The sequence below is a fragment of the Euprymna scolopes genome, chromosome 19 (assembly GCF_053919585.1).
Source record: "Euprymna scolopes isolate OS-2025 chromosome 19, ASM5391958v1, whole genome shotgun sequence".
Lineage (NCBI taxonomy): Eukaryota > Metazoa > Mollusca > Cephalopoda > Sepiida > Sepiolidae > Euprymna > Euprymna scolopes.
The window spans coordinates 64,983,534-65,006,826 of NC_136500.1; the positions used below are offsets into that span (position 1 = coordinate 64,983,534).

At 35.8% G+C, this 23,293-nt stretch overlaps 1 protein-coding gene across 2 annotated transcripts in view; it reads right to left on the minus strand.

Annotated features, from left to right (window-relative positions):
- LOC145240166 (meiosis 1 arrest protein-like) overlaps positions 1-23,293 on the minus strand; it is a 644,978-nt gene that overhangs the window by 164,789 nt on the left and 456,896 nt on the right. The window lies entirely within an intron of this gene.

The window sequence follows — 23,293 nt, forward strand, 5'->3', positions numbered from 1 at the left end:
ATTAGCAAAGACTTCACCTTTTTTTTAAAAAATCTTTTTTCTCCTTTTCGTTACAGGTTCGAGCCTGCTTGCCTACTACCACATTTTTTCTTTCTTTTTTTAACACCTCTGCCTAATGTTGTTTTTATTCCACCTCTTCGCTACTACCACTTTTTTTCCTGGGTTCCTTACTACACCACCTACACACACCCGGGTACCTCCATTACTGTTGTTTTCATTTTCCCTACCCCCGGGGTTCCTTACTACTTCATCTAAACACTCGGGCAATGCCGGGCACCCCCACTAGTAATAAAATAAAGTAATAAAATTACAACTGACCCTACATAGAATAATAATTTATTAGAAACATTTCATAAAATAAATATGCAAATGAAGTATGAGCATTCATTAATGTAAGTTTTTTTTTTTTTTTTAGTCTCATAAGAAGAGTTAGATTTATCTATTCTAGACTGACTGTCATGGACAGAAGAAATATACAAGCCAGAAATAAAAGTTACTTTTTTTTGCAGACGATAATTAAATAAAGAAAAGAAACTTTTAAACAATCTCAACAATCATTTACCACCAGATATCCAGAGAGGCTTAAGTAATCCAATTTTTTTTGCTAAATTATTCACAAAAACTTTTGTGCCTAAAAGCAAAAAAAAAAAAAAATTTCGTTTTTCTCTGGAGAATCAAGTCGTAAATGTAAATATATCTGGTGAAAAACCTGCATTAGGAATTATTTAAACCAGTCAATCTTCTAAAAATTCTTTTATTTTTATTTTTTTGAAATTGATTATTTTTTTAAAAAAGACCAAATTTTATGAAATGTAAGAATTTCATAGTGAAAATATTGATTTTTATTTTTTTTTAATTTTTTTTTTAGATTTTTTTTTTTTTTTTTTTTTTTTTTATTACATTTTCACCCCAAACAAGGCAAATTGCCACTTTGGTGTAGGGGGCTACTATCAGGGGCAACAACTACTGGGGTACTATGTAGGGATTTGGGCAGCAAGGTGTCGGTTCACGTTACACTTGAACTTCTGCACGTCAGTACTGTTGGGGAAGCAGGGACCTGGAATGGAATTCCAGAGTCTTGCGGTTCTGGGGAAGAAACTATTGGAGTAAAAAGATCTTTTACATCTAGGGACCTCTACAGTGTGGGGGTGGGATCTAGTAGCCTGTCGGGTTTGTCGAGGGTGCTCGCGTCGTGGGGGCACAAGTGATTGCAGTTCATCAGAGCATTCACCACTAAAATACTTGTAGAACAGGCAGAGGGATGCAACATTTCGTCGATGGGACAGAGGCTGAAGCTTAGATGCCAGTTCAGGGCCTATCAGATTTGCGACTCTCTTTTGAACCTTGTCAAGGAGCGAGAGACTAGTAGCAGATGCACCAGCCCAGATGTGGCAGCAATACTCCATACATGGGCGAATGGTGGCCTTATAGAGGTACAGGATACTTTCGGGTGTTAGTAGTTTTCTAGCACGGTAGAGAGAGCCCACCTTTCTTGCAGCGGCCCTGGCAATGCCTTCAATGTAATTGTTCCAACTCATGTTTCCTGTGAACGTTAGGCCAAGGAGTTTGAAAGATGGACTCTCAGATAAAGAGTCGTTGGCCATTGCTATTGGTGGTAGAGAGGGTTTCTTGTAATTATTGAATGAAACTAGTTTAGTCTTGGCAGCATTGAACGCGACCAACCACTTTTGTCCCCATTCCACTACAGATTGGAGGTCTTCCTCTAGTGTTTCTGCCATTTCTTTAGAAATGTGTTCATTCGTCTTCCTGTCGTGTCTGCCATAGAGTGTAGTGTCATCAGCATATATACCCATCTCAGAGGCAATGTTGTCGGGGAGGTCATTTATGAATATCAGGAACAATAGAGGTCCAAGGATAGAACCCTGGGGCACTCCCGCATTTATATCATATTGTTTAGATGTGCGACCGTCGAGGACTACCTGGATTTTTCTCTTATCTAAGAAGGATTTAATTATGTTAAGTATTCTACCAGTGATACCGTATGATCTGATTTTACTGAGGAGACCCTCATGCCATACCCTGTCAAAAGCCTTAGATATATCTAGAGCTACCGCTCTGCCTTCCCCCGCTTTGTCCAGTGATTGGTATATACGTTCAGAGATCACGGTGAGGATGTCTGCTGTGGAACGGGCTTGTCTAAATCCATATTGTTTGTCAGTCAGTAGTTTAGCATCTGTAAGATGATGGATTAGAGCGTGGTTAATTATGGTCTCAAATATTTTGGCAAAAAGTGGAAGGAGGCTAATGGGGCGATAATTTGATGGGTCTGTCCTTTCACCAGAATTCTTGAATACTGGTACAACAGAAGCAGTTTTCCAACAGCCCGGAAAGCAAGCTTCATTAAGACATTTGTTGTAGAGTTTGGAGAGAACTGGAGCTACTTCGGCTGAGCACTTTTTTAATAGCACAGCTGGGATAAGATCGGGTCCACATGCTTTTGAGGTGTCAAGGTTTTTTATGATAGCATGCACCTGAGCAGGGGTGGTTTTCAGATCGTCTAGTGTGGCGTCTGTCCGCATAGGAAAGTCAGGTAGGGGGTGGTTGGAAGGGTCCAGTGTGGAGTTTGAGGCAAACCGACTGGCAAGCATGTTAGCCTTGTCGGTTGCTGAGGAGACAACCTCGTGATTGTTGGTTAGTGGGGGAATTGTCGATTGCCCATTATTTACTACACTGTTGTAGATTTTCCAGAAGTCTCGAGTTCCTAGTTTTTGTGCTTCGATGCGCTTTTTAGTGGTTTCCGTAAATTCTCTCTTAGCTGTCGCTATTTCTTTCTTAACGTTATTTCTAGCTTCTATATACTTCAGTCTGTTTGAACTGGACTTATGTCGGTTAAACCTACGGTATGCATGCTGCTTTTGAGTAATGGCAGTTGCACAAGTCGACGTAAACCATTGGGCAGAGTGGGGCTTACTATAAAATTTCCGCATGGGAACATGCGCTTCGATTGCAGTTTTGAACCAGTCAGTGGTCTCGTTTGCACACTGTTCAGCAGGGAGAGAGAAAATATTTTTCCATGGAGCATCTCTAATTAGTTCCCTGATGGCTTCCCAGTCAGCCTTATTATAATATCTCGTTGTTTTGAGCACTGGCTCTTCAGTTTTGGGTCTAGAGTTTAGGGCGATTTCAACCATTATCACTGCATGATCAGCGTTCCCGAGTGGGCTGTGGGCCTTCGCTATGCAGTCATCGGGAACTGTGGTCAAAAACAGATCTAGAAGTGATGCGTGTTGTTCTTCCTGGTCAGGGAAACGGGTTGGAAATGTAACAATTTGTGATAGGGAGTGAGATATAGCGAAGCTATGGGTTGTGCTGCCCGCTGCATCTGTGTGAGCAGAGAATCCAAGCCAGTTTTTGTGGTGGACATTAAAGTCACCAAACACATGTATTTGTGCGCTAGTGTCGAGGGACAGTGCCGTGTCTATGCTGTCAGATACTTTGTTTATTATGGAGCAGTCCTGAGTCGAGGGAGAGCGGTAGAGAAAATAATAGTAGCTAATACTGTGTTGCACGTTTAGTCTAAAGCACATAAAGGCTTGATCATCTGTTTCTAGGTTTGTTTCTCTAGTCAAGGGAAGGGTATTACGAATGTAAACTCCAAGTCCGTGCATATGTCTGTCAGAGTCCTTACGGCAGAGTGGGAGATATCCAGGCATGTTAAAGTGGTTAGAGGGAATGGAGGAGTGTAGGTTAGTCTCACTTAGTGCTAAGATATCCGATATTTGTATTCCTTTGTGTTTTTGTTTTGTATTAACTGCAGAAGGAAAGGGACGTTTTTCAGAAGAGCCTTCCCCTCCCCTAAAATACTCCATCCATCAAAAAACACAAAATTGCATGTTGTAATAATGTAATGGGTAAAGCCGATCTCACTATGAGTTGTAATTGTAGCCCCCCATATAAAATGAAAATTCTGCACCAGAAATTATTTTAACCAGTTTATCCTTTAAAAATTAATTTTTTTTTATAATTGAAATCAAATTTTTTTAAAGTATTAATTTTATTAAATGTAAGAATTTCATATTAAAAGTATTGATTTTTGTTGTATGTGTGTTTATATTTGTTGTAGTTTCATAAGAATCTGGAAAAACAAAAGACAACTTGATACTTTATGGAAACAAATATATTGAACAGAAAAGTAAATACAAGAAGAAAAAAGTGTGATTATACATCAGTCCGACTGCCATGGATGCAACTGTGCATGACTTATGGTGCTAAAACCGAGATACATATTATCCTGGTTTTTATAATAAGTGGAAGAGTTCGTTATTATCTGTAGGGTGGACACACCACAACAATATTCCTTTGTGATTTTGTTTTGTATTATTAACTACAGTAGGGAAATGGACGACTTTCAGAAGAGCCCTTTCTCATAAAAATATCCCAGCCATAAAAAACGCACAAAGTGCAGGTTATAGTAGCATAAGGAGCAAAACTAATCATAGAAAGAATCGCCTGAACTGAACAGAAATGTAAGACGCAGTGATGAGGTTAATTCAAAAGGTTGACTCAAAGCGTACAAATGAATTGTCACTGTAACCTCATATAGGGTGGAGGATTCAGTTGTTTTGGAGGAAAGAACCCAGAATGTCTCTAGAATTCAGTTTATTTGGTTGAGATTGATTTCGCCATACCAGGTGTTTTCTCTGAGATAATGTCACTATGAAATGTGCAGTTTATAGTCACTGGAAAACAAAACGTATTTAATTTGGGTACCACAAAGCGAAAATACAAAACTTAGAATGCAAGGAGTATCCCATTAAAACTTTCTCATCACAAGCCTCAACTTCCCGGCACCAGGAAATAACAACTGGATGATCAAACCATATCACCGTATAAAACAATACACCTTTCTTTGCATATGTAAAAAAAAAAGGCAGATGTCAAATGTATGTGAGCATATTGTGTATGAATATTTTTTTTTTAAACAAAACTCATTTTACTATTAGTGGGCGAGACTCTTCTATAAAATGTCCCGATTTGTAAGTGTACAGTATACAATGGACATATCCCCCAATCACCACCCGTTCCAACCTAAGATCACAATAATGGGATGAAATGATTTATTACAAAAGCAAAAATAAAAAATAAAACAAAACGATGGGGGGGGGGGGGGGTAGGTGTTTTGAATTTTGGAGACAGGGTGATATTTCATAGTCAGTTATTGAATAGTCATGGCAGTGTGTGAGAGGCAATTGCAGCAGTCAGTCTCTTTTAATCAGGTGTGGTGATGACTAAAACAAAGATGAAACTTTTCCCATTTCCGATTGTGAGTTAATAATTTTAGAAGTCAGAATTAGTTTATGGACAGTTTCCAGTTTGGCACAGTTTACAATTTGGATCAGATCAAGCAAAGCTTTAGCAAAAAATGAGGTGATAAACTGACCGACTGATCAACCAACTAACTGAAAATGATGGCCTAGATGTGATGTTGATACACTATGACTTAATGTGGATGTTAGTGCTTTAAGGGTTGTTTTCTATGACAGTATCACACACACACACAGCTGATCTACACAAAATGTGTCGGAAATAGTATTTATTGTTGTGGGTTTCCACTGTTCTATTTTACTGTGTTTTCCCTGGTGAGTTTGTGGTGTTCTCTTGCTTTATATTTTTATATTGTAAGCCAGTGTTCGCACTCTTGGCAATCACCAATTTTGACACATGATGACATGACTAGAATGAGAATAAACAATGAAGAAGAAACTACAGCACAAAGTGTGAGGTTGGCAATTGTTAAGAGGGGTATGCATATGGTATTGTATTACCTTCCATACCCATTTTAAAATTATGAAATCATCTGATTACCAAAGATGCAATGGCAACAAAAAAAATGGTACTTATACAGAATGTGGACTACGTTGCCATACTCTAGGTAGATTACATAAACAATAGAAAGATGCCAAGTGTTTTTCTTTTGACAGAAAATTATCATTTTTTTTAACTGAAAACACTAGCAAACAGTTAAATATTAAGAAAAACATCTACAGATGAAGGAAAAAATACAATTATAATCGAAAACAGTCATTGTATGGTAATTTCAATGACAAAAATGGTACTTGTGCATGGATCATGCTGAAATAATAACATTATTTAGAAAGCTATTCTTAGTGTGTGTGAGTGACGTTTTAACTATTCTGTACTTTCACCCAACAATTTAATAAACAAAAGTTATAATTAAAAAATTCATTAAACAAAGATAGTTTGTCACTTGTGGGTAGCTGCAATTTCATTGGCTAAGTATTTCAGCACTTAATTCAATTTGTAACAGATTGGACTCTATGATAAGAATTGAGTATGTTAGCTAGTTTAGCTATGCAGTTTGCATAGCTAAGCCGAATAGATAAAAATGAAATATTTGACACATTATAGAATGTCTACAACAATAATAATCGAAACAAATTAAATATCTGAAACAAATAATGAAAGGTTAAATAAAAACAAGTTAAGTATTTGGAGCAAATGAAAAATAAACAATAAAGGAAAATAACCAGAATGAAATTGTAAACAGGTAGCAATCGGTTTGAATTGAGAATTTATGGTAACAATAAAAGGTTGAGAACAATAACAAAATGTGATCTTATTTGCAAAGCAAAATGATTACACAATCAGAGTCTGGGAACTAAAAAAAAAAGTTGGATACAAGTAACAATAAAATATTAGAGTGAGGTCAGTTACCGATATATTCACTTGACAAGAGATCGTTCTGATACATTTTGGGAAAGCAAATAAAATAGGACGTTAGATATAAAACCAAGCAAAGACAGCTTGACAGTGCAACAGGGACACGAAACTGGAATAAAAAATGCTTAAAGTTTAACCAGAAATTCTTGTGTGCTTAACTGCACGATACATTGGAAGTTGAAAGTATCTTTATTACAGAGCTTCAAATCGGTGCCAACCTATCAACAAAAAGGAACCAGTATGTCCTTTGTTAGTGTACTGAGCATGCATAAAGTATTTCCTGTCAACACCATACTTGGACTGAGGTTAGTAGTCTAAATAGTAAATAATGAGGGGCCATGTTTTATTAAACTGTTTTTGAAGATGTGTTGAACACCCACGCATACACTCGAGCACACACACATTGACATCAGATGAATGATTATTTACTTTATACATACATACATGATGATGATTGCCACGTCTTGTCAGACGAGTGCCACTCCCTCAGACATTTAAAATTCATGAGCCCAAACGCCTGAGGGAGTATCTATACAAAGATGATGTTACAGAGGCTTAGCTTTGTACGACAGCTAAGTCTCTCTCTCGGTTCAAAATGTTGAGATTCAGCAACAAGCAAGAACAAGATAGCCAGCAACAAATTAAACTGCAGATCAGCTTAATGCGGGTACTGGTCTCCCGCTTTGTTTTTTAAATCAGAGATTTGCTTCTCCTAGAAAGGTTGCCTTCACCACGGCTTACGGGAGCCCTCTCCACCCCAATACACACATACAAATATACACTGTGCTAGTTGGCCATTGACCCAGAAAAAGAGTTCATTAGCCCTTTGGAAGGTCTTGTTTTTAATCCTTCAGGGAAACTAGCCGCCCTCCTCACCAAACAAGTCTGGTGGGGGAACCAGTTTAGTCGCTGGTGACCCGACCATGAGGCAGGAGTACTGGGTTACATGGAACCAGTAGCATATGACATGACCTGACATACATACATACATTGGTGTCAGTATATACACAACTATGATGACACTGCACATATATATTATACATACATGATTATGACAAGTAACAAAATCACCTGCTCAGAATATGCTGATGATAATGTGGTCCATATTCTACATAAGTACTAAAAAGTAATTGTATATTGTGATGCTAAGATAAAGATTCTGACTTTACCTAATCTAAATTAAATTCTCTTAGTTTTTAAAACGTACTTTGCATTCTTTTTTTATTATTAGAATATGATTTTAATACATGGCTGATCGTTAGTGGTTATTTCTTGTTGCTGTGGGGTTGAGGCTGGACTCAGAAGAAAATAGTGATTTCTTTTTAGCTGAAATTCACCTTCCTCATTTGCTATTAATTTCTCAGACAAACGATGACAACTTGTTTTATTTATTTTCTTATGCCACACATCAAGGTATGGTGAAGCAGAGAGACAAAGAACGGGTTCATTTATGTTGCTAGATTTTGAACAGGTCACGTGTCAGTTAACTTCTACAGAATCAAATAACTCAACTTCATGATTGACCTCTTTATACCACATGAATTGACAACTAGCTTCTGAAGCTGAGCCCCTGAATCGATCCATGGCCATCAAATATATAAAAGTATTGATTACCTTATTTTGTCGATTTTGGATTTAGCACATGCATATTGGCAAAATAATGGTTGTACTAACTAATTAAGAATAGAATAACCATGAAGCATTATCATTTAGTTGCTAGTTAGCATTATAGTTGATTAATTAAAACAGAGTTGGTTAACTACATCATTGTTGGTTAGTAATCATGAAAAGAGAAACAGAGTGTGTGTGGAGGTGAAAGAGATTATTAAATATAAAACTTTTTAAGTTACAAATTCATTAAACCATTTAAAAAAAAAATTTTTAATAGAAATTGCTCTAGACAAGGTATGAAGCTATTTGATGTAAGCATCTAACAAGAACGAAAGATGATTATCACGCACAAAAAAGAAGATGCCTATTGGTCTTAGATTTCAAAATACCAGAGCTACAGGTAGGTAGGTAGGTAGGAGGAAAACAATAAGCAAAAAGAGTTCCACAAGCCTACAGTTCTTAGAAAGAAGCTATTGGAATCGTAAGCTATACTACAATAAGGTATCAAAACAGTTAATTGATGAAAACCACTAGACCAACAAGTCAAAAAAGCTGAAACAAAGGAAGCAGGGAATAGATCAGACAATTCTGATAAACACTTATCATAAGAGTATTTATAGAAAACATTGAGTCTAGCAATATCTGTGAGAAAGAGAGGATACAGAGAAGGGGAAATGTTGGGGCTAAGTAAATTACACATACATTTCTGAACCTTATCAAAACGGGACAAAAATTCACCAGGATAAACACGGTAACAGTACAATATTAACATGTGCTTCTGGATCATTTCTTTCAAAACCAAAATTTGTTTTTTTCCTTCTTATGACGTCACTTCCTTTTTCTTATATCCATATTTCTATTCTCACGGTTTGATACCCAATCACTGTTGACCATATGATCTTTTCATCACAGTATACTCATATATGAATAGCACAATCACTTAATGGCTATGTATGTATGTATGTATGTATGTCAGTTTATGTATATCCGTGAATATATATGCATGTAGGTATGTGTATATATGTGTGTGCATGTGAGTATATGCGTGAACTTCAATATTTTATGACAAACTAAGGTTTTGGAGAAAGGCCACAAAGCAACCAAAGTTACTAAGTGGTTTAAGTATGCAAGCAAGTACATACATAGGCATATTGTACGTAGATATGTAAAAATAATGTTAAAAACGTAATTTTCTACATAAGGTTAAATCAAGCAAATAAAGTGAAAAATTCCATTAAAAGTTAAGACTAGAATTAGGGTTAAGTGTCATGATACTGTGTCATAGCCAAAATGTAATCAAAGATACATAACTGATAAGTTAAGATTTTTTTAACTATGATAGAGAGTAGTTAGGTTTGAGCTGCTTCTTCCTTGGGTATTATGTATGTAATTGTTTTTGGAAAAACAAACTTCTGAAAACATTGTTAGACCTCAATTGAATGTGTGATGTCTTTATTAATAAATTTTACAAACATTGTTATTAAAAAGGTAACAGTAGTAGGAAGGAATCTATATATGTATAAAAGTGAAAATGTTTATGTGTGTGTCTGTGTACCAAATAACTACTAAAACTACCAAATAACTGTCAATTTTCAGTCTACAGACTCAAGCTTTGACACAAGGAGTATTGAGATTTGGGAAAATCTTTTTAATCAGTTTTCAGAGATAGGGCAAGCTTTTTAATCAGTTTGGGTTGAAAATCTGAGCTGCTGAGGGGTCAAAGTTCAAAAGATTTGACCTTTGTGGTGTCTAGCAAACTACTCAGTCAATTTTTTGTCTAAACATTTGAAATTTATACATAATGGGTATTCCAACATGTGGCAAGCATTTTATTCAGGTTCGGGGCGAAAATTTGGCTGCCAAAAGGTCAAAGTTGAAAAAGTTGACCTTTACAGATTCTACCAAATTTCCCCACCGATTTTGGGTCTAAAGACTTGAAATTTTAGATGTAGGTAATTTAGACATGAGTAAAACTCTATATTTTGATTTGAGACCAAAATAATAAATGTTAAGAGGTCAAAATTGAGGTCAAAGTTAAAAAGAATTGTCCTCTTCGGTGTCTACCAAATTACTCAGACAAATTTTGGTCTAAACATTTGAAATCTTACATAAAGTGTATTCACACGTAGGGCAAGTTATGAACAGTACATAGGGCTCAAGCAAAGCCGGACTGAACTGCTAGTAAGAAAGAAATATCAAACTACTGTTACACAACAAGATTTCAGTTGATTATATAATGCGTCAACATTCAGATAATCTGTTGGGATTGAAGGATTGGTTGACCATAATACTTTACATCCTGTCGCTTGATCAATTTCACATACAAGGTTCCAACTACTCTCATTATAGCTTCACGATTAAGCTTTTCGATCACATTAGAGGTCACCAATTTTCAAGGGCTCAATAATATGTTTGACATTTGGCAGTGACCCCCCCCCCCCGTATAATCATATATGCTCGAATTTCAAGCATATACCAATGAAAACAAAGTTACAACTGAGACAATATAAAATTCAAGAAGACATTTATTCTTTAAGAACCCAACTGGGTTCACTATAAATAGAGGGCGGCAGTACTAGGGGTCTATCTTCAAAAACCATTTGCACCTAGCTTAATCTCTTCATTAGGATGATAATAGATAGAGAAAAAAAGAATTTTTGAAAAAAAGTCATTTTTGGCATGTGGGGGGCTTTTTTTTACGATAGTGCCCCCCCCCCGGGGGCCCAAAATCACCATTTGCAGCAAAAAATTTACATTATGCAAAATTGCATGCACCTAAACGTCCTAAATGGATACAAATTGGTATAGATAGTTGAGACTGATGATTTCTAGCCATTTTTGAGGCATTTTTGGGTTCCTAGGATAAAAAGAAGGTCCAAAATGAGCCGAAATTTGCCCAAAATTACCCGAAACTTAAAAAATCGGCTATTTGGCTACTATGTTACTCCTAAAACATTCCAAATGACTATGAGTGGACTTAGTTGGTTAAAACTTACATTACCTCATAATGTCTAGCCATTTTTGAGGCATTTTTGGGTTCCTAGGATAAAAAGAAGGGCCAAAATAAGCCGAAATTTGCCCAAAATTACCCGAAACTTAAAAAATCGGCTATTTGGCTACTATGTTACTCCTAAAACATTCCAAATGACTATGAGTGGACTTAGTTGGCTAGAACACACTGCAATGGCAATGGCTTCTAGATAACAACACTGCAGTGTGGTCGCGAATATGGTTTTGCAGCTGACACAAAAGAAGAATTGCGAGCAGCTGATCTCACCAAAATATCCGATGAAGAGTTGGTGTTTGCTCCAACGCACAACTTGAAGGCAGAGCGTAAGTTGTCCGTGTTCAGCAGGCGATCACGAACAGCCATTTGCAAGAACAACCGACACACAGGAGAGTTACTGAGAGATAACATGGTGTTGCACAGTGCGGAGAGGAAAGATTTGAGTAGCAAAGCCTCCAAAATTCGTAATGAGTTGGCAGCAATGAATGTTTCTTGGTACTCATCCCAGAAGGAACTGCAGAATCAAGTAATGGAGAAGAAATTGTCCAAGAAACAGAAGAATGTTGATTACGTTCTCAACCTGGCTAAAACCTGCAAGCAATGGGGTGGTCCGTGTTGTTCTGTTGACGAACTGAAAGAGGTATTGAGAAAGAATGGCGATATTGGCAAGAAAATTGTCAAAACTGAGCTTTCCTTCTACATTCACACTCACAAAGCAGATCGACTGCATCGACCTGAGTTATTTAGGCTGATCAACATAGACATGTCCACTCAGCTCGAAAATCTGTCCGTTCTCTTGTCCAACGAAGACAACAGTGCAAGCCAAAGCAGCATCGCAGAAATGATATTGCCAACCAACGACGATGCCTTGAAAGTGCTGTCAGACGATCCAAAAGAACGAGAGCACCAAATCTACCAGCCTAACAAGATGTGTGTGAGTGTATGGTATGAGGGTGAACAGACAACCTGGTACATTGGTTTCTTCACTTCGATTAAGGATGATCAAACATTTGTTGTGGAGCAGCTGGTCCGGGTTGAGAAAGGTGCAGATCTGATGTGGGTTCATCCATCGTCACCCATTCTGGAGGAGGTAACCAGTGACCTGGTTCTGCGCTATAAGAATGGGAAGTTGCTCGAGGTGAAGGGAAGTTGGAACTATGAAAGAAAAAACAAATTCACACTGAAGAACAAAGATGAGATCAATAAAGAATTTGAATCATTCATAACGTATTTCAATTAATTGTTGAGATGATTTATTGTTCTATTCCAATTGTTAACTATTACTCTTTTATTACCACCTCACAATTTTTCTAAAACACGATGCCTATCAATGGTGACACATGTCCATCTGCAGGGATGCCAATCGACTTATGGGTAGAAATTATGGGGTAATACAAGTTTTAGCCAACTAAGTCCACTCATAGTCATTTGGAATGTTTTAGGAGTAACATAGTAGCCAAACAGCTGTTTTTTTAAGTTTCGGGTAATTTTGGGCAAATTTCGGCTCATTTTGGACCTTCTTTTTATCCTAGGAACCCAAAAATGCCTCAAAAATGGCTAGAAATTATGGGGTAATGTAAGTTTTAGCCAACTAAGTCCACTCATAGTCATTTGGAATGTTTTAGGAGTAACATAGTAGCCAAATAGTCGATTTTTTAAGTTTCAGGTAATTTTGGGCAAATTTCGGCTCATTTTGGACCTTCTTTTTATCCTAGGAATCCAAAAATGACTCAAAAATGGCTAGAAATTATGGGGTAATGTAAGTTTTAGCCAACTAAGTCCATTCATAGTCATTTCGGACGTTTTTGGAGTAACATAGTAGCCAAATAGCTGATTTTTTAAGATTTCGGGTAATTTTGAGCAAATTTCGGCTCATTTTGGACCTTCTTTTCATCCTATAAACCCAAAAATGCCTCCAAAATGGCTAGAAATCATCAGTCTCAACTATCTATACCAATTTGTATCCATTTAGGACGTTTAAGTGCATGCAATTTTGCATAATGTAAATTTTTTGCTGCAAATGGTGATTTTGGGCCCCCCAGGGGGGGGGGCCACTATCGTAAAAAAAGCCCCCCACATGCCAAAAATTACTTTTTTTCAAAAATTCTTTTTTTCTCTATCTATTATCATCCTAATGAAGAGATTAAGCTAGGTGCAAATGGTTTTTGAAGATAGACCCCTAGTACTGCCGCCCTCTACTATAAAACTGCATCCATTAGGAATGCATATAAAGAAGTCTGTAAATGGTGTTTGTTATAAAATTGAGTTCATGCGAATATGTTCAACAAAGTATGAGTAGAAAAATGTGTGTGTATATATGCGTTTATGAGTAAAGAAAATCTTTTGTGTCAGTATAATGTGTGTGTACGTATGAATGCACATAGTGTGTAATGTATTCATCAATGCAGTCACCAGGCTGAGATGAGGATAGTCTGATTGACATTATCTGTACCAGGTCTCGGTTGAGAAAGTGGAAAGAGTTTGTATCCTTTTTTATAAGAAAGTTCATAACACCACCTGCTGTCATGAAAAGAGGAGATAATATAGGCTTGGTGATCCTTAGTGAATCTCTGTGTAAATGCATTAAGGAAGGGAGTTAATGCTACATGTTGCTTAAGAACTAAAAGAGCTAAACTGAGATCCATTGACGGCCCTTGATGCATGCATGGTGAGGAGGACAATCAACTGACCACAGCTTTAAAGAGTGAGAGTAATAATCTTGGGATCAGTAAAAGAAATTGTGTGTGATACCAAAATGCTCAATCCGTGTTCAAAAGTCCAACGAGGGGAAAAAGCAATTGAAAAATGTTCACCAAGAGCAAAATAATGACCAAAACACGGTAAAAAATAAAATTTAACCTCTTGTAGTAAAAAAAAAAAAAAAAAAAAAAAAAAAAAAAAAAAAGTTGCTAACAAGAGTGAAAGCATTAAAAAAGTTGCTAACAAGAGTGAAAGCATTAATCTTGGGATCAGAAAAAAAAAAGTTCTGTGTTCAAAATCCAAAACAAAAAAATAAAAAATCCAAAGCAATTGAAAAGAGTGCAACAAGCACAAAGAGAAAATTAATCAATAAATTTTTTTTTTTTTAAATCCTTCTTACCAAATGCTGCTCTCTCTTCAGTTAATAAAAGGCAACAACTTTTATACACAGAATAAATATTTTGATTGACTATGCCATGGAGAGAAAATGAATATAGTTTGTTTGATATTTAAGATCACTGGGTTTTGTTAACAATTATCATTTTCCTTCAGTAGACTATACACAAGGCACAAACTTTCAGGGTAAATTATTTTCACAACAATCTGAACCAAATAGTCCTAAAAAAGGGATAGAACTAATTACATTTGAATGGTTACATTTCTTTATTTATTTAAAAAAATTTTTTTTATCTTATTCACTTCAAACAATGCACAGTGTTACTTGGATGTGAGGGGCTACTATTTGGCATCATATCTACAGAGAACAAGATGTAGGGAGAGATGTCTATTCACATTACACTTAAACTCTGCATGTCAGTACAGTCAGGGAAGTGGGAGACTAAGAGGGAATTCTAAAATCTAGCAGTTTGAGTGGGGAAAAATACAATTAGAGTAGAACGTTTTTGGACATCTTGAAATCTCTACAGTGAATTGGTGAGATTTTGCTAGGAGTATTTGTGTCATGGGAGCACAAGTGCTATGAGTTCGTCAGAACACATTTTATTAAAATACTATTTCAGATTTGATTCAAACTCCTACGTCTACAATTTTCTCTACAGGTCAAAATGAAAATACTATTATTATTATTATTATTCATGTACAAAATGTTCAAAACAAATTTGATAATGTTTTTTACATTCTTTAATTTAAAGTTTAGCAGGTTGCTATGGTGTGTGAAAAAAAAAGGGGGGAAACACTAGTAGCATCTGTTTCTATAGGATATATCTTATTATATCACTTTTTACATAGATAGTCTGGGCAATGCCAAGTTAGTTGAACAATTATTATTATTATTATGATCATTATTGATATTTGTAAAAATAGAAACAGAAAGAATGGTTTCAAGGCAGAAGGTAATTTTTAGGATAAAAATTATTTATATTAAAATAGTTTCCAAAAATGTTGATTTGGTGAAAAGAAAGCTAACACAAACAAAATTCATAACGAAGGTAGATCATCCGCTTTGTGTCTTTGATCTCATGGAGTTCATGAAGTAATGAGATAGAGATACATGTAGAGAGATTAGTTTGATACCCAATGCATTCGCGGACAGACAGGGATCTTGTGCTTCAAGGTTCAGACTTAATGCTTCTGGAAGTCAAAAGGGCAAAATAGCGAAATGTAGTGTAGAAGAAACCTGGTGATTCCACCAACAATGTTATCCGCCCTTTGGTAAAGATTGTGCATGTAAGTTGTCAGTGTCAATAGTTGTTATACACACTGTTAGAAAAATAACCACGCACACGAACACTAGAGATGATGAACAGATGTTATACACACATTCAAGGAACTAGAGGATCACATAACATTAAAACATGTATACATATATAAGGTTGAAAAAAAAAAGTTCTTAGAAATTTTTAATTTTGATTTCAATTGATGTATTTTCAAATAAGTTTTCATTATAATGCCTTCACTTTATATATAATTTTAAAGAACATTTTTTTCGTTCTATCTAATCGTTTAAATTACAATTGTTTTAAAACATGTCTTCTTTTCAGAAGGTTGCAAATATAAGATGGAAAAAGAACAAATTCGCACAATTTTCTTATTTCGATTCAAGCTAGGCTGAAAAGCTGCTGAAACAGCTCATCATATCAGCGAAATGTTTGGCCCAGGAACCACTACTAAACACACAGCACAATGGTGGTTAAAGAAATTTTGTGGCGACAAGAGTCTTGAAGATAATCAGCATAGTGGTCGGCCATCGGATGTGTTCAATGAGCAATTAAGAGCCTTAGTCGAAGCCTACCCACACATGAACAACTTTTCGAGAACTTGCTTCTGAATTAGACGTAACATATAAAACAATTTTCGACCACTTGAGAGAGATTGGAAAAGCAAAAACCTTGATAAATGCGTGCCTCATGAATTGACCGACAACCAAAAGAAACACTATTATGAAGTGTTATCTTCCATTCTTTTATGCAACAAGAACGTGATTCTTTATGACAACCAACAATGCTCAGCTCAGTTGTTAGACACCGATAAAGCTGAATCCACTGTGAAAAATTTCCCCCACTCTTTATCTGTGCCTAAATCAAAACGTGGATTCCATGAACAAAGCTTCTTTCTTAGAACTGCACGCCTGTGGAACTCTGTTCCGTCTGCCTGCTTCCCACCTGACTACAACTTGGATGTCTTCAAGCCCAACGTTAACAAATTCTTAATAAACCGCCCCCTTAAGCAAACACTTCATCAAATCTCCACACTAACGTAATGTACTTGCGATAACCCTTATCCCTGAGTGGCTTCCGAGCCTTGATAAGTGGTGACCACTGTGTAAAAAAAAAAAAAAAAGCTACACGACACTTCGAGAAGCCAGAGTTGCACCAAAACACGGTCATGCTGACTGTTTGGTGGTCTGCGACCGGTTTCATCCATTACAGTTTTTTGAATGCAGATGAAACCATTACGGCAGTGAAGTACTGTCAACAAATGAATGAAATGCATCAGAAACTTTGACAACAATACCCAACAATAGTGAACAGAAAAGGCCCAATTCTCCTCCATGGCAATGCCTACCACATATTGCTAAACTCACTCTGCAGAAGTTGAACGAATTAGGTTACAATACTCTCTCTCATCCGCTATAATCTCTTGGCTTCTCATCTACTGACTACCACTTTTTCAAGCATCTCAACCATTTTCTGTTGTTGAGATGCTTCAAAAACCTAAGCAATATGAAAAACGCCTTCAACAACTTCATCACCACCAGAATGCAAGACTGTCATAAATACACTTGTTTCGAATTGGCAAAAGTGTGTCGATTCTGATGCTGCTTATTTTGATCAATAAATTTTTAGTTGAGCCGAAATATGTTCATCTGAATTTAAAAGTTGCAAACCGCAAGAACTTTCTTGTCAACCTGATATATGTATACATATTTCAACACGTCACAATGTTAAAAAGACATCAGTTATATAGACCCTGTTTATATACAGACTTCAGCTATGCAACAACTTTATGAAGGCCAAAAACCTCCTTAAAATAATAGTTACATATGCTTCTATAGGATATATATATCACCATATGAAAGCCAAAATCCTCCTTAACACAGTCAAACATCCAGTCGAGTTGAGGTAGGCTAGTTCTTATTGTACAATAGGCAGACTAACTTCTCTCTAACTTACAGTCTGAACACACTCTCAATGTTTTTACTTTCCTTGAGTCAAATTTGTCTCAAACTCCAAAACCACCAATCAAAACAGTTAAAATTGGTAAACATAATATTATTAAGAATTATGATGGTGAAATAAAAATCTGCCATCCCTCTGCAGAATCTATACTAAAAGCTGCCCAAAATATCTTTAGAAATTGGCAGTCAGAAATCAAAATGTGCATGTTCGATCTGTCCGACCACAAGAACAAAAAATGGTAAATCAGTTTGCTAATGTTCTCTGCTTGCTCCTGTCATTTTCTTAGAACTGTCTTGTACTCATTTCCTTTTCGTGCAGCTTGTATCAGATTTCTAACCTATTAGTTAATTAGATCATTCAAGAGCTTTTTAAAGATCATCTGCACTTCAATTACAGCTGAGCCTGGTTTAAGACAATTCTTCCAGAACACTGATTTCCATGAATAAATTATCCAACAGAATCTGCAATATTAAATCATTGGTTCAAATAATCTGTATTCGTGTGCATGGGTGTGAGTGTGTATAAGCCTTTTTTTATTTTTGTATGATACAAAACTTATTACATATGCAGTGAACAACATGTTTTTTTGTGAATGTTTCCTCAGCATGTTTCAACAGCTAACGTAAACCATCAAAATGTGGCATAAAGGTCAGCCAATAAAAAATCCCTCAACTAGACAGTACAAATGCGCATATCAGCAGCTACCTTTCATTCAACAAAAAATATTCCCAAGGAAATAGCCTACCTCACTAATCTTAACAAAAGAAAGAATTAAAAAAAAAAAGAAATATATTTCTTTATACAAAAAAAATTTTTTACACACCTCCTCAGAAAAAAACACACCTCACAACCCCCCTCAAAAAAACATTTCTTACAAAAACAAAAAACAAATGTTTTCAAAAACTTTTCTGACAAAAAATCAAATAAACCTTTTCTGACAAAAAAATCAACTTTTCTGACAAAAATATCAAATAAAATCTTTCTCACAAAAACATCAAATATAACTTTTCTTACAAAAAAGTCAAATTCTCTTACAAAAGAAATAAAATAAAAATTTTCTCGCAAAAAAATATATATACATAGATATATCTATAAAAGTGAAACTGTCTGTGTGTGTGTGCCTATGTGTGTAAATTTCCCTACCAAATTATAATATTTTTTTATTCAATTTTCACCCCAAATAAGGCACAGTGCCACTTTGAAGTAGGGGGCTACTACCGGGGACATAAGTTGCAGAGATATTATGAAGGGAGATGAGCAGCAATATGTCTGTTCACATTACAGTTGAACTTCTGCATGTCAGTACAGTTGGGAAAGCAGAATCTCGAAAGGGAGTTCGAAAGTCTAGCAGTTCTGGGAAATAAACTATTGGAGTAGAAGGCTTTTTTACATTTAGGGATCTCTATTATGAAGGGGTGGGATTTAGCTGCTTGTTGGGTTTGTCGGGTGTATCTATGTTGAGGGGGCACAAGTGCTTGTAGTTCATCAGAGCATTCACCATCAAAACACTTGTAGAACAGGCAAAGGGATGCAATATTTCGTTGATGGGACAGAGGCTGAAGCTTAGATAACAGTTCAGGACCTATCAGGTTGGCGACTCTCTTTTGAACCCTGTCCAGGAGTGAGAGACTAATAGAAGATGCACCAGCCCAAATGTGACAGTACTCTATACATAAGCAAATGGTGGCCTTATAGAGGTACAAGATACTTTTAGTTATAAGCAGTTTTCTAGCATGTTCAAGAGAGCCCACTCTCTTCACAGCAGCCTTAGCTATGCGCTTAATGCATCTGTTCCAATTCATGTTCCCTGTAAACCTTAGATCGAGGAGTTTACAGGAAGTGCTTACATTTGAAATTTTACATAAAGTGTATTTAGACATGGGGAAAGCTTTTTAATCAGTTCTTGGTCAAAAATTTGGCCACCAAGGCGTCAAAGTTCAAAAGATTTGACCTTTGCGGTTCCTAGTAAACTATTCAGCAAATTTTGGGTCTACACATTTGAAATTTTACATAAAGGGTATTCAGACATGCAGCAAGCTTTTTAATTAGTTTTTGGGTGAAAATTTGTCTGCCAAGAGGTCAAAATTGAAAGAGTTGACCTTTGCAGACTCTACCAAACTCCTCTGCCAATTTTGGGTCTAAACACTTGAAATTTTAGATGTAGCTTATTTGGACATGAGTCATCATTTTAATATATATATATATACACACATATGCACATAAAATTATGAACAGTACATAGGGCCTGAGCAAAGCTGGGTTGAACTGCCAGTGAGTATATATATGTGTGCGTGTGTAGCTTGGCAAGGCCAGTGGAGAGACAACAAAGCAACAAAACTAAAGCTGGCCTGCAAGACACTATAAATAAATATGTAGGCAAATTTTGGGCATATTTTATTGTTTTGGAAATATAGGTGTTTTTTACCAATTGTCATAAAATTTCAACCATAGAATAATAGTATTATAATCTTCAAAAAGCCTGCAAATTTTCATGTAGTTTCGTCCCATAGGACCAATAATATGAGCATTTCAATATTCAATTTGGCTACCAGTGTATATATTAATATATTATTTTTCAATTAGTTTTTATTCAATATATAGAATTAATATATTTGTCCTTAATATCTCAATTTCACATTCAAACCTTTCATGCATCAAAGATGTGAAAATAAGAAAAAGTAGAAATTTACTTATTTTTAGATTAAGTTCTGACCCAAATTATATTATCCTCAAAATCGGCTTTCAAAGTAGACAACCTCCTTTTTTTTTAAGTGGGTGGTAGTAGAAAAATAATTTCTCCAAATTTAACCGTGATAATCGTTGTAAGCATACCAACCCACAAATGCTAAAAAAAGGAAAAATAAGGGGGGGGGGGGCTTTCATAGGAGAAAAGTAAATTTGTTTATCGCACGTGCCTACAAATTAAGCCAGTGAATTACAGTGCATAATACAGGCCTTTATATCTCTAGAAGTACTTGTCTCTACAAAATTTGAATGAGGTTTTCTTAATCAGCATACATAAAAGTTGTCATTTCATTCTAAAGATGTACGAACTTACCCCCCCACACACACACATAAAAAAAAGTTAATGTGTGTGCAATGTCGAGAATCCAGTAGATGATATTGCTGAAACAATTATTTTTAATTCAGTGAAGATCGTAATAGATTGTACAGGTTTAAATAAAGTACATTTAAAAAAAGCGTAAGTATGTTTGAAAAAATATAAATTATTTACTGGAACAAATGTACAAAGCAAGTGAGAGAGAGAGAGAGGAAATAAATGTTTGTTGTTTTTTTTTTGGCATCGCCATGAAATGCTTTTTTTCTTTGGCATAAAACAGAAATGTAAAAAGCAAGTGAGAGAGAGAGTGAGTGAGCGAGCAAGAGAGAAAGAGAGAAAGAGAAAGAGAGAGAGAGGAAATGCAAACTAGTATTTCAACAACCATACTCCAAAATCATGTTTTACATAATATGTTAGCATTATAATTTCTTTATGCTTTTAATTAAAATAAGCTTTAATCAAAACCTAGATTTTATATATTCATCCTATTATTGTTTAAGTGTCAATTCAACAAATTGGACTCATCGCATTTTGCATTTGGGCTCTTCATATGCAAATTTTATCTCTGAAACATCTAGAATAAACATTTTGGGGGAATATAAAAAAGGACTTGTTTATCAAAAAGAGAAAAAAGAAACCATTATTGTGCGGCAGAGATGTCAGCTATTGGTTGATGCTCGGATGGAACAGAAACGGCACTAACCCTATGCAGGTTTAACTGGTTTCCTCAAAATGAGGAAGTCCCATGGGAGTATGAAATTAACAAGCGGTCCCCAGTCGCATATATATCCCCATTAGGGGAGATGATAACATTAGGTTTTTGGAGCTCTTGCAGAGAGGTGTTGACATCCTCCTACATACAGCGCCTGGAATTCCCAAATTGGTCACCCATCTGGTACTGACCAGGGTCAACATTGCTTAACTTCAATGATCTAATGAGAACCGGTGTGTCAATGTGATTATGCAGTAGGAAATTGATGCTCATAATAATGTCAACTGTAAACCTTAAAAGTTTTTTTAGGGCAGAATACAGACCGCTCGCTTCAAGAAGGGGATTAAAAATGTCAGATTGTGGTACCTGGTTAGAAAAGTATGCTGTCGTTTTTGTTTTCTCTATTGCTTCATCATTTAAATCCTATTTAAGTTTTGGAAACTATAGGCAGCTACCCCCCCCACCTCCAAAACAAAAACAGTATTAAGAATTAAAAAGAAAGAAAAATATAATAAAAAAAGGCAAAATAAATTTATCAACAGAACAAAGGAAGCTATTCACCCAGGTAACAGAGAAAACTAAAATAGAATTGTTAATATAAATTTGGTAGCAAATAGAACAAAAGACTGAACAATGGCAGTCAATATGGTTAGAGTTCACGGGCAGTTTAAGGCGTCACAATTAGTTTTACCACAGTTTACAATAGTTAGCAACAATTTATGGGCAGTCTTGGGTTTGCGATAATTGAAGACAGTGTCCAGTTGGAGACAGTTGACAGCTTTTTTTTTTTTTTTACAAAAGGGTTACCACAGATCAAGGCCTAGAGGCCACTCGAGGATAATGTAGTCATTGGGACAGTTGCGTAATAATCGTTTGTAAAAAGAATTTGATATAATTAGATCATCTACATTTATGTTGGACTTGAAGATAATGATATTGTAGAATAGAGTGAGGTTCTTTTAGAGAGATTTGAGTAATTGAAGTTGAAGTTGGGTGAGAGTAGATCGGATCGAGAATTGCTGGAGAGTGATGGACAACATTTGGGGTTCCCTTTTCTCTGCTACATGATGGTATTACACACACACACGCACACAGTTTAACTAATTTAGATCAAGTACTCATCTTGTGTTGTCTTATTGTAGTGTAATCACAGAGACGATCACAGGATCGCAAATTAACAAAATTATTATAAGATGTTATCTGTTTTTGTTTTAATTTTCTTTATTCTTTTTTGCTGGATAATTTGGATGATTTGGATACATATATAGTCGAATAGAGAATACATTTGTTTTCATTTCAAACAAATTACTGAAATCTTTTGAAAATGAATTAAATGCTCCTCATGAAAAAATTTAATTAATAGCAGGGAGGCTTGACGTTGCCCAGGATTGAATGAGGATCAACAAATGTTTCACATTCCCATATTTTTATTGTCATCGAAATCAGTGAAATCGCCGATTTTTCAATCAAATCTGTTGATTGGCTGCTCTAGTTAGGGATACATAGCAGTGCACCAAGAGGAAGCTTCATATCCCTTCCCCCCTGCAGCGACTTAGTCCACAATACATTGTAGTCTACATTGCACTGTAGAGAACCTATTGTTGATTTTATAAAACTATTTTTACATATAATAGCTTGAATTAAAGTTTAAAATGCAAAAATCAAGTATTGTGGTTAAATTGTGCTTAAACAGGAACATTTGTTTCAAATGCACCCCGAACATATCACATGACCTACTGTTGATATGCATGGCCTTTTTGCCTGGTGATAATGTCTTGAATTTAAGTTTAAAATGAAAAAGTCAAATATCATAGAGCAATTGTGCTTTAAACAGAAATATTCATTTCGATCACACCTCTGTC